At 31.2% G+C, this 14,188-nt stretch overlaps 1 pseudogene across 1 annotated transcript; it reads right to left on the reverse strand.

Moving 5' to 3' along the window:
* Positions 1–1,412: 1,412 nt before the first annotated feature.
* LOC146944420 (S-adenosylmethionine decarboxylase proenzyme 4 pseudogene) lies at positions 1,413–3,076 on the reverse strand (annotated as a pseudogene). The gene has a single exon (XR_015025927.1). The product of XR_015025927.1 is annotated as an S-adenosylmethionine decarboxylase proenzyme 4 pseudogene (transcript).
* Positions 3,077–14,188: the final 11,112 nt, after the last annotated feature.

The raw sequence follows: 14,188 nt of genomic DNA on the forward strand, positions 1-14,188 counted from the left end.
ATGAATTAAACTAACAAAGCAACTGCTAAAAGAACATCAAGAGAGAAATGGCAGAAGCTACTAGCTAAACACCTAGGTTCACAAAGATGCTTTGAACACCTAATGAGATAAAACAGGTCTTGTTGCCTGAACAAGATGTTGCAAATAACACTTCCTATGTATTCTTTTACAATTGAACTAACTATTCGGTATATGCCAAGGCAGCTTTGGAGATACCCTTCCTCATTCCAGCTGAGTTGAAGCTAGTAGGCTTCACTTTATTAATCATATTTTTTTTGAACAGGCACTTTATTAATCATATTAACAGAAGACTTGACTCATAATCAACTTAACAATAATTGCCATCCTAAAATCGCTAATGTAAGTTCATGTCTTTGGTGATGTATATACTGTATTATGTCAAAACTGGTATACTACTAATTATGAACCTTTTTGGTAAGATCTCCCGGTAGTAGTATTATTGTTCCTCTACATGTCCCTTACTTTTATCATCTATCTGCCTCCTATGTATGGCGTGCCACCCACATTAAATTATGTCCAAGTGCACTTTAAGTTTCTCAATAACAATATTGCCACCACTACCAGACATTTTTTATGATAGTGTATGTTTCGATATAAGTGATGAGTTTGACAAAATTATGTCTAAATCCCCATCAATTTAAACATGCACATAGTCTATACATGTTCAAGAAACTTTGCTCATATGTTAACTTTGTCAAATTACTCAGATGATAGTATATATAATCTCCTTTCCTGACATAGGAAGAGATATAGGAAAAAAAAAAATGAAGTGTCGAATTGATGTATGAAAAGTAAGAGTGTACAAATACCATTGTACAATTTTTAAACACCTTTTTATTTATATTTCATTGTGAATAGAGTATTTCTTATGGAAAAACATGAAGTGATCAAAAGAAAATGTTTATTACTAACATTGTAAATAAATAATTTTGTTCTTTTAAATTTATCCATAAACAATATCATGACGGCTCATCGAAACCAATTTCAGTGTAGGACAGCACTTGTGACTCATGGAGAAACGCATAAAAAGACAAATAGGTAGATAAAACATGAGAAATGGAAGGACATAAACAGAAAGAAAATATCAAATATAAACCTCAAACGAGAGCACTTTTAAGCCCACTACACATAACATCCACCTCAAAAATCTTAGGCGTGACAAACCTAAGTGGGGTGCATTATGATGAACATCATATCTCAGTATCCCAACCTCCACCACTCTACCTCCTTTCCCCATTTGGACATTGCATTCAAAACTTCCACATTTGGATTATCCAAGTTTGGAATTTCACATACAAAAATGTAAAAAAAATTCACATCAAAATTCAATTATAATTTAAAATTGTGAAATCTAACAATTTTTAATGGTGAGAATATTTCTCATATATATATATATATAAATATTAATGAAATTAGAGAACTCAAATAGTCAAATATGTGAAACACTTAACTTGTTCCACCCAAGTTGCCCTAACTTTCTAAACAAGTCAACCCAACAATATTCATCATCCATACTAACCAACCACATTGTGCTATGTCACCACCCCTGAAATATTTCAACTAAATTCTAACTCACTCTTGTTAGCTTATGCTTTCAAATTTTGACATTGATTCCCTAACATCCGAGAATCTTGCAGTTATACAAATAAGACGGTTCAAATTTAAAGCTTGATAAATAAAAAGATACGTTATAAATCTCGATCAAAATCAGACGATCGAGATTTTCATGCATTGACTACTTTGAAGCATTTTTTCGGCGACGGGGGGTAAAGGTTTGAAACACAACACTACCTATTGCGGGAAACTGATCCATAGCACAACTCCTACATTTCAACCCAAGAGGCTCTAATGCACCAGTAACCTTTCTCCAAACCTCATTGTTATACTCACTACATGTCGTTATCGACACCGACATTGTCCCTGGTCGGAAAATCTGAACAACCTTCCTCAATATATGAACAATGTTGTCATCACTGTCGCTTATGGACCCCACACATTCAAAGCTTGCATAGCTATAACCATCTTCTGGTGTCACATGAATGGTAGAATACCATTCTCCATCCATTCCATTCATTGAATAGCCACAAGGGTCAAATGCAAAATCACAAATGAATGCTTCTTTGTTGATTTCATTTATACCAGTAAGTTCTGTCATTTCATTTCCGGAAGATTTTTCAACGTCGGATCGCCTGAAGAATTTCCCGGCAAGAATAGGATCAAGCTCTGTCATGCAAATCTCCATTGTGTATTGTTCATAAGGTATGTGATGATGAGGGTTTTGGGTTGCAGTGAAAACATGCCACGAATGAGATGAAGATTTTGAAGGCATGATGCAAGCTTTTCTGAAGCAAAGATATGAAGGGATAGTGTTTTCTAAGTAAGAAACTTCTTCATTGAAGGAAGTGTGAGGGAAAGGTTGTGAATTTGGGAAGATGAAGCTACCTCTTGTGTAAGAAACAGAAGAGAGTGTAAAGTTAAGGTGAGTGTTTGCAAAGTAGATTAAGGGGATGATGGATTTGAGAAGTTGAGTGGTTCCACAAGTTTTGATTATGATTTTTGTTGGATATACAAAGAGACTTGATTCTGATAAAACATAGGCATCAAAGTAAGAGTTTCCAACTGCTGAAACAACTGTGCATTGAACAGCTTGTAGGATTTGTTGAATGGATTCAAACTCAAGTTTTCTTAGACCTAGTTGGTGATTAATGGTTGGATTTGGATCATCACCAAAGAAATGAAGTTCTAACCTTTTTTCAAAGCCTTCAAAACCAGAAAATTCCATTTTGGGAACAAGTGAGAGAGAGATAGAGAGATTTGGTTTTAGTGTTGAGGTAGAGGTGAGAGAAAGGTTGGGGGGTGTAGTTGGTATTTATAGGTGTGTGTGAGTTAGAGTGAGAATGTAGAGTGTGAGGTTTGAGAAGAGAGCATGCGGGTGATGAAACCAAGAATCATGATTTTGGGCATAATGAAGTGAATGGGATTATGATATGCAACAATTTTAGCTGAATCTTATCTTCTATTCTATCACAGACAGCAACATGAAACATAATCTATATTGGCCACGCTCATGATCAGTTCTTTTATCACTGCTTTATTTTATAGCCTTCCTAGCTACCTCTTCATAGTTTCCAATAGTATTACATAAGATTAAGATTGTTTTTTTGGCTATGATTTTCGGATATAATTACAAAGACTAATATCTCGAGTCAGATATGTTTATAAAGTTTTCTCTCAAGAGTTTTACCGTTGTTTTTTTAAAAATGACTTCTAGTTAAACTCATATAGACTTGAATCATCTTATTCCGCTCTATTGGTTATAAAATTAAAATATATACATATAGGTTTTTAGCATCGTCTTTTTAACTAATACATTTGGGAAGTATAGTTAAATAGATAAATAAAGTGAAAGCTAAGAATTCAGAAGTTTAGGAAAAGAGATAGTTTAAGGTATCAAAATTATTAGTAATATTATTTGAACCATGTGTTATTTGGTGAGTAAATGTTAGTTTAACTTCTGTCTTTGTAACTAAAAAAATGAAGGCTTAAGTGCAATTTTGCCCCCCCTATTTTGACTGAATCGGAATTTTACCCCCACTATTTTAAAACTCGGAATTTTACCCCCCCAATTTAATGTTTTTCGGAATTTTACCCCCCCTATTTTAAAACTCAGAATTTTACCCCCCCAATTTAATATTTTTCGGAATTTTAGCCCCTCTACCACATTATCTTATTATCCACCTAATTAATTATTTAAATTAAATAATTTTTAATTACAAAAAATAAATAACTTTTTAAAAAAATCGAAAAACACTTTAAAAAATACCTTAAAATGCAGAAAAAATTCTAAAAAATACTAGAAAATAAAGATAAAATGTAGGAATTACAAAAAATAAATAACTTTTTAAAAAAATCGAAAAAACTTTAAAAAATACCTTAAAATGCAGAAAAAATACTAGCAAATAAATATAAAATGTAGGAAATAAACCAGAATAAACAAAAAAATCCAATAAAAATACATGGGAAATTCCATTAAAAATACATGGCTAATATTTGGATGATCAATTATTAGGTGTATTATTGCACTCGTATATTTGGCTAATGATCATCCAAATATTTACAGGTGCATTATGTTTTTTTTCATGTACTTTTAATGGGATTTTTTTTCCGTTCATACTGTTTTTCCATGTATTTTTAATGGAATTTTTTTTGTTTATTCTGGTTTATTTCCTACATTTTATCTTTATTTTCTAGTATTTTTCTGCATTTTAAGGTATTTTTTTAAAAAAAATCTATTTTTATAAAAAGTTATTTATTTTTTGTAATTCCTACATTTTATCTTTATTTTCTAGTTTTTTTTTTCTGCATTTTAAGGTATTTTTTAAAGTTTTTTCCATTTTTTTTAAAAAGTTATTTATTTTTTGTAATTAAAAATTATTTAATTTTAATAATTAATTAGGTGGATAATAAGATAATGTGGTGGAGGGGGTAAAATTCCGAAAAACATTAAATTGGGGGGGTAAAATTCTGAGTTTTAAAATAGGGGGGCTAAAATTCCGAAAAACATTAAATTGGAGGGGTAAAATTCCGAGTTTTAAAATAGGGGGGGTAAAATTCCGATTCAGTCAAAATAGGGGGGGCAAAATTGCACTTAAGCCAAAAATGAAAAATGGAAGGATATTGAGGAAACTAATTTGACCATAATGAGTGGTTAAACTTATGATAAGTGACAGAAATAATTGTGTTGAGACCATATCATACATACACTTCTTTTCACAATGACAAAGAAACTTAAGATTTTGTAGGAGTTCAAGACCTTGTGAATTTGATCTCATGACTCACCATTCAATCTAATTATATCAATGATAATACTTCTAATAAAATAGAAACATAATCATAAACCTCAGCTAGAACCTAGATATATTTCTATTGTTCATTTTGCAAGACAATGTTATTATGAACTCTTTAGAGAGGTTAAAACATGATAGTTAATTATTAATTAGAGCTCACTAGGTTAAAAAAGAAAAGAATTGTAAACAAAATCTTGAATAAGAAATACAAAGTCAGAGTCACTAATTAGAAAACTTTGTTTATTGTAGGCGTGTACACGATATGGATAATGGTCACTGCATAATGCAAAAGAGTAAACACCACAGTGGATTAAGATATTTTTGTCTAGTGAATAGACAATTTTGCCACTAAAATTGTTACCGTACGTCTGCATTAATCTACGACTTCTCCAAATTTGCAACTTTGTTATTAAAATTGTAACATTTCAATTAAAAGGATCACCCCGTTAAGTTCAATTGGTTATATAATATGATGTTATATATGTTAAATAAAGGTATTTGACATAGACTCCATTGTTGGAAATTAGGTCAAATATGTTCAATTCAATTAGCGGAAGCAAATAATCAATATGAATATGACCGGATTTAACAAAATGTTTGATCTATCAAAGATTAAATATGAAGAGTCATAGAAATACCTGGATTCATGCCAAAAAGAGTTTTCTGGCGGTGATCTAAAACAAACAATATGGTTAGCGGCGGCCAGTTTGGTTCTACCTCTCAACCAGTACATTTATGCTTCTCTTCAAAGAGAGAGTCTGCAGCATACACTGAATCGCGACCATAACCTCTTTTAGTGGATGACCATTAGGGTGGTTTCCATTATTCCGTTAATAGACATCCAAACATTCACTCCATATAAACTAATTAAATATTTAAATATTTAATTAATTATCCAACATTCACTCCATATAAACTAATTAAATATTTAAATATTTAATTAATTATCCAATTAGAAATCTAGTAGTCTTATCGCTTAATTTGATCACTAATCAATTAAGGTTATAATTGCTAGTATAATTATTATTACGATATTTACTCACATAATGATATCGGAATATAACTAAATAATAAAATATTCCAACATCAATATCATTACCAAACCTATAGGGAGAAAAGTGCCACGTCTCCACATTATATAATTTGATTTTGGTTATAGTAAAAAATTTAGAAGTGTAACTTCTAACATTTTAACCAACAAATTATAGTGAATTTTTTTATCATCTTTGAGGACGAGATAATGATGTGTGGAGTCCATATGGATTATCACATTTTCATTAAGCATGTTGTATCTAACGACTAACTGATATATATTTCATGGATGTGTTACAATTTCTGAGGCGAAATTGCTAATTCATAAAAATCATAGGCTAATTTGATCGTTAAGTATAATTTGAGAGACAAATTTGTCTATTGTCTTTTGTCAAAAATTTTTTTTTGTCTATTGTCAATTAACAAAAATAATAATAATTTAGGCGTGCCCAAAATATCGTACAATATTTGAAGTATGAATAACAATTAATTATTTTGCAGATGAACACATGTATGAAGAAACCAAATGGAAAAATCCGAAAGATTTTTTTTTTTTTGAAAGAGAAAAATCCGAAAGATATCAGGCGTGACAGGAAAATAATTAGAATGTGGATCCTGTACGTGAAATGAAATGCACTAACATAATTTTTATTCTTCATGCAGTTTCATGGAGCAAGGTGGCATTATCATTATTTTTTCGATTTGTTTTATGCATGTATTTAATCAAAAGCTTGCATACACACTTGTTAATTAACCATGTGTCACCACCCTAAGCTATAAAGTATTCTTTTTGCCTTGAAGGGGTAAGTCTCAAAAGGTCGGGTTATGAAACAATTAAGTAACGTTCATCATTATTAAGCTGAAAAACTCCTTTAAAATATGTTTGATGTGTAGTAATGTTATAATACCATCACATCATGTGTATATATGATTCTGACTACCTGTGTATTGTTGTCTGGGTTCTTCAATTTGTATTGAATTCGAATTCAGAACCTCTAGTCAAGTTAATATATATTTTCTATCATTTTATTCAAGTATTCTTAAGTTCGATTTTGTTTTAATGGTTCTAGCTAAATTTGTGATGTTTGAAAATTGGGAAGTAGCTCTTTGTTCCCTTATTAAAAATATATATCTCTTAACACACTCTCATGTTCATGATCTAGGTGACCTAATTAACCATGTAGCAGATGGCAAACAAGTCTTCTTTTAATTTGATTTTAATAACATTGTAGGATTTGAGTTAGACCTAACTCAACCCTTGCAAAAAAAATTTGATCTAACTTGAAAACTTATCTAGAGGCCTTCCTTACATTATTACATATTTAATTTTGTCATTTTTTTTAGTTTAGGTCCTCGTTTAAGTTGTCGGTCTAATTAATATTGAGGTAAGACTCGAGATCCATTGCTCAATATTCATATATCATTGATTGGGAAATGTCAAAATTCATTTATTTCTTTCTCTCTCTCACTCTCGATCTTCTCTCTAAAATTTATAGTGAGAGAAATACAACTTGTGGAAGGAGAGGAAAGGAGAGGATCCAAATTATGTTTGTTGGTTTTATGTGGCCTCTAACCGTGCGGAAACACCGTGAATACTTAAAATTCTACACACATTAAGCCGGCAAAAGATACAAAACCCTAGGTCTAAATTTAGAAGCTCAATTATAGCTTATTTGAACATAAAGTTGATCTAGATACATCATAATGTTCAACTAGGTAGTTGTACAAAAGTATCAGTAATTTTGAAGGGATTAATTAGTGGTTGATGGTCTTTTATAGGAAGTTTTGGAAGCCTGTCTATGCCGACAACTAAAACTAACTTCCCCATCATGTTCATGGTCTCCTTAACTTCAAATTTACGAGTTGTGAATATAATTATGTCAATAATTCACCATAATCAAAAATATATCCACAAGCTTCCCTTAATTAGTATAAATTACGGGTATAAAACGTGTAACTAGTATTTACAATGAAAAAGGAAAGATGCACTACAAGATCCAAATGATAGGAAAAGGGAATGCTAAATTTGAAGGCAATGATGAAAATTTGTGAGTTCAGAATGAAATAAAATTTTGCAGTTTTAAGAGGTAAAAATGATGTGAAAGTAATGCGTCATGGATACTAGTAAATCTTATGGTTGTGGCTGGCAGCCACTCTTTGAAATGCATGCGCACTACACCAAACTCAAACACTATCTCACATTTTGTCCACACTTTCGATCTCTCACACGCAAGCAAAACCATTGCTCCTTACAATATTCTTGCACAAACATTAGTCAAATCTTGTTAAAAAGGTTTCAAACAAACTCTCAAGTAAAATCTCATCCATATTCGAAATAATCACACTTTGAATTAAGGTGATTTGTATGGTATTCAACTAGGTATATAGTTAGAACTGCAACCCAATAAATAGTAGGGAGAAAACACAAATAATGAACAAACAATGTTCGATAATGAAGTTCGTTTAATTGTGCCATATATATAAGTCATATCAACATATATATTTGTGTGCCAACACGAAAAATAGTTGGAAAACCAAAACCACGATGTCAAAATTACAAAAAGACAAAGCACTATAATCAATCCTTTGGTTGAGGAACTTGTTGGTGATGACTTAGTAATCAATTTTGTTTGACTTTTTTTTTTTCTTCTCCCTATTTGAGTATGGAGTAGTATTGCTTAATTAAAAGACAAGAGATTGGTAATTTCAATAATCAAATAAAAACGTTTTTTCAGGACTTAAAATGAGTTTTGAATTTAAACCACCTTAATCCTAAATTAGTTAGGCCCCACTAAAAGTATAGGCACCTTTCTAAACCCCGTACAAGCTAAAAGCCCCTATCCTCTTCACCCTCCTCATTCGTTAGCTTAATTCATCATCATAATAATGCAAACCTCAAACCCATGATTGGTCCCACTATATAAAAACAACTTTGGAAGACCCTACAGGGTGCATATCATCTAGCATGTATCCCAACTTGATGGCACACTTGGGTCCAGTCCATGTTTGTATCAAGTGTTAATGAGATTTTGAGGGACATGTTGTCCCTACTACGCCCTTAACTGCAAGGACATTGCCATGATCAGTTGGTAAGGAATAAGCGGGCTTTAGCCGCCGCCATACTTGTTTGCATGCGCATATTTTAGCATGCATGAACATGATACATGAAGAATTTGCATAAAAATATTTTAAAAATTGAATTAGACATCAATCTCATTAGATCTTTATGGTTCAATGTTTTTAATTGCACTGTTTGAACTTGAACGGACTATTGTCGGATTGTTTATATAACCAACCATACTATGGAAAATGTCAATTTCCAATTCAATCGATGGAACCATCCTTCGATTCGATTTTTAAAACATTACAATAAGAATGCGTTACGTAGGAGAATTTTATTTAATTTGTAGCGAAGTGTATAGATTACTCATGAGCATCTTAGAATTGCTACTGTATCATGTGGACAAAACTTGGAAATGTATGTTTCCTATACTAATTAATGTTCATATTGCATGTGCATGCACTCAAGAGTTTGAAGCCATCAATCAAAAGTGGTTGATGTGCTTCAATCCATTCATTTCTTTCTTTCAAAAATTATTTTGTAACTAGGCATATCCTTCTCTGGCTTTTGTTGGCTTGCTAATGGTTACATCTTAATTGGTGTGCCCTACAAGATGAACATGGAGTATTAGTAAAACTGCTTAGTTTTGCTTGTTAAAAAAATTATAAGCACTGGTTATGCATTATAACACTGTCACATTGGCATATATTAATAAATCTTTAAAAATGTAAAAAGGTCGCCCGCATGAGTTTTCTTCCTTAAAAACTCTACCGAAAAATTGTGAAAGTAAGAAGATAAAATACTTCTAAAGTTTAAAATAATAGGCTCATATTTAGATGGCCTTCCTGGTTAAATTATGTCACACCTACAACGTTCTTTAAGTTTAACTTGAATATCACCTTAGTTGATCCGTGTTCAGTTGTCCAATGATTTCCACTTCAAGCAATTGAAATATATATATATATATATATATATATATATGGGATTTGCTAGAACACACCCACTAGTTTTTATGTGGGAGTGTTTTAGCAAGCTACACCTTAGGGTGTATTTAACTACTTTTTAGTTATAACTTGCTAAAACACACCTTCTAAAAAATAAGTGGGTGTATCCTAGCAAATGCCTATAGGAGTTGCTAACGTACACCCATTTATTTTTTAGAAGGTGTGTTTTAGCAACATTCACCTTAATGTGTATTTAACAACTTTTTAGTTATATCTTTGCTAAAACACACCTTAATAAAAACTAGTGGGTGTATCCTAGCAAACCCCTATATATATATATATATATATATATATATATATATAATATTTGAGTTTTTCTCTAGGTTTCTCTAGAGATGGAATAACCAATTCAGACCGTGGGATTAGACCATCAAGTACTCAAATAAAAAACGATGTTGGACGTTGATCCTTTCGCCTTGCATCAACAATTTTTTGTTGCATTTACCAATTAGAGAAATCATGGATGTTTAAAGGCACCAACCAAATCTTTATATATTAAGGTGTATCAGTATTATTATGAATCTAATTAAATTAAATTATTCATATTATATTGTAAATTAATGGTAATTTATCTAGCTAGGGACAATGGTTTTGTGAGGGACGGATCCTACAAGAATCATTCCAAAAAGTTCCCCTACAATTAAAAACAAAACATCACAAAGATAGAGAGATACTTTGAGGATAACCAAACCAAACCGAATCATTTTAGTTCCTCTATGAGAGGGCTCGAGCCATGCCAATGGCAACATAGAAAAATCTATCTCGAAAAGGGGATACTAGATTGACACATATTACATTCAAATACAATATACTACTATGATCTCATCATTTTCTTCCATTGAAAACAAAAGCATGTCTGTCTGTCTATTTATTATTTCTTGCTAATAAATTCGAATCTCTCTTCTCTTGATTGCACCACGCAAGCATCTTGACTTTCACTGTCCTGTCTTATTCGTTTACAATACTCCAAGTATGGGTTCAGAGGGAAATCCCCCCAAATCCAATCATGCTCTGTTTTAACTCCACGCACAAGCATATGATCCTCACTAAAATTCATGCGCATGCATGCTATTTTGAGTTTATCCTCCTTTTCTGCAATAAAATCATTAGAGAAAGCCAGCTAGTATTAGAGCCTACAATTGCTACGGTGTAAAAGTGTTACCCCTTTGCTCAGATACATTAGTTACTCAATGAACCTAAAAAATTGTTTTTTTTTTTATAAATGTGACCAGAGAGAGTGTATATGATCGGTTAGAACTTGCGTTGGGGACTAGTGCAAAACTTGAACAAATAGAAGATGAAGAAGATAGTAATGATTGTACATAAATTTCAAAGTGAGTGAAAACACACTAAAATTTATGTTTGATTCGTCCTCATGTCAATCAGATGCAAAACTGTATATTGATGAATCTCCTTTATGATACTTTGGAATCTTTGATGTGACTTACAATCTCACTTACAATCTCGTACCAACCCTATTGATCAATTATAGTTTACAGAATTTCCAAAATTTATTGAGTTATTTCAATTTTAATTTTATTGATATTCTAATGTAAGGGTTAAAATATCCTTTCAAAAAACATAGTAAGGGTTAAAATATATTATGATTCAGACAAAAGTTCTACAATTTTTGTAAAAACAATTGTGACAGGAATAATCGATGGATTTTCGTACAATTATTCTATATAAATATAATTATTTTTTAAAATTTGTTAACGTATCTAAAGCGTATTGTATCATAAATTTAAAAATTTTCACGTATTTCTATTGCATGTACCATGTATTCATGCTTACTGCTTGATAGTGACACAATTAAGCGTATTGCAATAAGATTTCATGTTTTAGTCTTAGACACAGAACCAAGAGATGTCTTTGAAGCAATTGATAGCAAGAGTAATAGATTGAGCCATTGTTGGCACAGGTGCAATGTCAACATGGATGCCATCATGTTCCCTTTGCCCAAACTTCTGCCCTCTTCATAAAGCTTATCATATGATTAATTAACACTAGTACTTACCTCAACAAAAAAAAAAGTTCACTAGTTCTATTTTTTTCTCTTTAATTTGTAGTAGTCTACATTCCCTTACTCCAAGCTATGTTCAGAAAGGCAAATCTCTTGGACATTGAAATTTTTTTAGTGTCATTGTTAATGAAAAGACCATAACATATAAATATTTTTTATTTTCCCAATAGGCAATACAACAAAATAAGTGTGATTAGGTTTTCTCATGGCACCTAATCCCATTTTAATAGTATTGCGTATATCTTGGAACTCTTAATCTCAATTATTAATTCTTTTTATTATTATTATGAAATGTAAGCGTTTACTATTTTATGGCTAACAATGAAGTATTACCTGCAGAGATCTTGAGTTAGATTTCTTATGTAGAGAAAAAATAATAAAGTAAGTAACTAAGCATGCGCATCTTATCAATTAGAAATTTCCACATTTAATTTCTCTGTTATATTTGTTTGATCTAACTACTAGATATTTTTTCTTGTTTTCTAATTTTTTTATTTACCATTGTGGTGACGGTTGTCTCAAACTATATGGCATGCATGATGCATCAGATTCAGAGGCACATGACCTTTTGCAGTGAACTTTTTACCTACTAAGATTCTCTCTGCATTCAAACATAATAACATATATAAGGGGTAAAAAAGTTAAATTTATATGGTAAATAATTATGAGCTTTGGGGGAAATAAATGGTAAATCCTTGAGGGGACAAGAATCTTCTATTATGTCAATAAGAATTGTTTAGAGAGCTGTCTGTAAGGATTGATACTGAGATTATGACTAAAATCCTACTATAAATTTCATATAATCATTACAATGTTGATATGTTATGAGTATATTACATATGCATAACGTGAAGTGAATAATACTTGTGTCCAACAGGAGTCACTGACTCAGTTTCTATCAACGGCTCAATGAATAAAATTATTCACCTAACCTAGTTGCTTTAAATTACATCTTGCTATTTATTAGCCAAGATAAGGGGACCCCAATTGCTACCTTATGTTTGATTAAAAACACAAAAGGCGTTAAAGAAATACTTAAAACATTGATTATTAAAACTATTTTGTTGAGGATATCTATGAATATGATCCTCTTCTAGATATATAAACTGAGTAGCGACTTTTTACAGCTTCAAAAGTTGGGTAAAAAATCCTTCGATATCCAACACTGATATGTTTGCAAAGTTCCTTGTTGTTTCCAAGTTTGACTTGTTTTGTATCACCAATGCGTACTCTCTTTGAGGGACAGAGGCAAAACATAAGCACTTAGATTTAAGAATTAAAAGGAGAATGAAAAAAAAAATTGTTTTTTAAGAGAAACAAATATTAGAGCATCCACAATTGCGGGTGATTCATCTATTTTTTGTTTTGGTGCAAAAGAGAACCTGAAGTTCGGATGATTCACCTATTTAACACAAAGTTAGATAAACACTTCTATTATGAAATACAAATTTGAATGTCTATAGAAAATGGTGGATATGAAAGCACTCTCCACTCTTTGTGGGTCCGACTCAATAAGTTATATCAAAATAACTTTTTGACAAAATACCTCTTCGTTTTTTAAGTTTGACAAAAGTATTAGGGCAAATAAGTACTTTAAGTTTTTTTTTCTCTCAAAAAAAAAAGTACTTTAAGTTTTTTTTAAGTTTCAAATAGGTCCTTTAAGTTGTTGATAATGCACCTATTTGAAGTTTTTTAAGTTTTTAAGTTTCAAATAAGTTCTTAAAAGGGTAATAAGGACCTATTTAAAACATAAAAAACTTAAAAGGACTAACCTAGTATTTTTGTCAAACTTAAATGAGGAAAAGAGGTATTTCACCTAACTTTTTATTGAAATGTATTGATGTATAGGTATTTGTGGAACACATTTTGTAATTTTGTTTGAGGTGTTGGGTATGAGAAATTTTATGTACATGTGAGACTCATTTAAACACCTAAAATGAGGAGTTCTATTGTAGATGCTCTCATATCATTAGCAATAGCATATCAACAATAGCTTGTTCAATACAATTAAGAATAATGTTAAAATAATGAGATGTATCAATGAGATTATTTAGAGCCAACATATAAGCATATTTAACTATAAAATTACCTTGTGGGTTCAGAGTATCATCCGTGATGGATGAGAAAAAATGAAAATGTTGAAGTGCTTTTGACGCATTGTTTAAGCAACTTTTACATAAAAAATTGTGTAATTAGTACT

Source organism: Medicago sativa, chromosome 2 (genome assembly GCF_051527215.1).
Source record: "Medicago sativa cultivar Bolivia chromosome 2, Bolivia_mono, whole genome shotgun sequence".
Lineage (NCBI taxonomy): Eukaryota > Viridiplantae > Streptophyta > Magnoliopsida > Fabales > Fabaceae > Medicago > Medicago sativa.